This window comes from Marmota marmota, unplaced genomic scaffold, assembly GCF_001458135.2.
Source record: "Marmota marmota marmota unplaced genomic scaffold, marMar, whole genome shotgun sequence".
Classification (NCBI taxonomy): Eukaryota; Metazoa; Chordata; class Mammalia; order Rodentia; family Sciuridae; genus Marmota; species Marmota marmota.
The window spans coordinates 18,012,069-18,013,321 of NW_026000075.1; positions in this window are offsets into that span (position 1 = coordinate 18,012,069).

Consider the following 1,253-nt stretch of genomic DNA (forward strand, 5'->3'; position numbering starts at 1 on the left):
CAAGGGTGTTATATACAATATCAATTTGGGGTAATAAGCAAGTGTGCCTCTTTTTTGGTATTCACTGTTCTGGACAAATTTACAAGGGCTTTATGATCCTCACTTTCTTTTGAGTGAAATGGTAGAATTGATTTACATGTATTTTGAAGTATTTTTAATGAGGTTTCAATGAGATTACCTCCCCAAACTCCAAGTACAATGTTTGAACACAGTTTGAACTTTTGACTTTATCTTTTATTTCCCTTCGATTTCCTGTTTTCTTACCTCAAGGATTTTTATTTGCCCAGGATTTTAAAGCTCTATTAAACTTAACAAATATCACAAATACATTAAATGCTTATTGCCTTAAAATGTATAGAAATAATTTACATCGATCTTTAATTATGTGTCATATTTGATTTTTCACATTAGTTTGATCATTTAGATATATATTTTTAACTTGATGTATTTTTCCTAAAGAATTTCATTCATTTACACAATTTGGAAAAATATTATGCATCATATTTTTGCTTATTATTTGTATCATGAAAGAATACAGACAAACACACATATTCCAATATCAACAAAGGAAAAGAAACCTGAAAATTCATCTTTTTCATAATCATATTTTTTTTAAGAATACAAAGTTCAATATGTTGTTTTTCCTCTGGGCTGCATATTCAAAATAAAAATCATAACTCAACTTTGTTTCTATAAGGTAATAATGCTTACAAAATTGAATTATTTGAGTGATTATTTTTCTTTTTTTGAAAATCTTGGCGGGCCTGCAACCCACCAGCAGAACAGGCGCAGCGGCCGGCTGAGGGGCAGAGCCGCCCCCTACCCCCACGCCTGCAAGGTAGGCGGAACTGTGACCACCAACAGAACAGGCCCAGCGGCCTGCAGAGGGGTAGAGACGCCCCCCGCGCCTGCAAGGTATGCAGACCTGTGACCCACCGGCAGAACAGGCCCAGCATCCCACGGAGGGGCACAGCTGCCCCACGTGCCTGCAAGGTAGGCGGACCTGTGACCACCAAGAGAACAGGCCAGACCTGCAACCGACAGACAGAACAGGCCCAGCGGCCTGCAGAGGGGCAGTGCCACTGCCCGCACCTGCAAAGTAGGCAGAATTGCGACCACAGACAGAACAAGCCCACCGGCCCATAGAGGGGCAGAGTCGCCGCCCGCGCCTGCAAGGTAGGCGGACCTGCTACCAACCGGCAGAACAGGCCCAGCGGCCTGCCGGCGTGGTAGGCACATTGCCCCAATTGGAG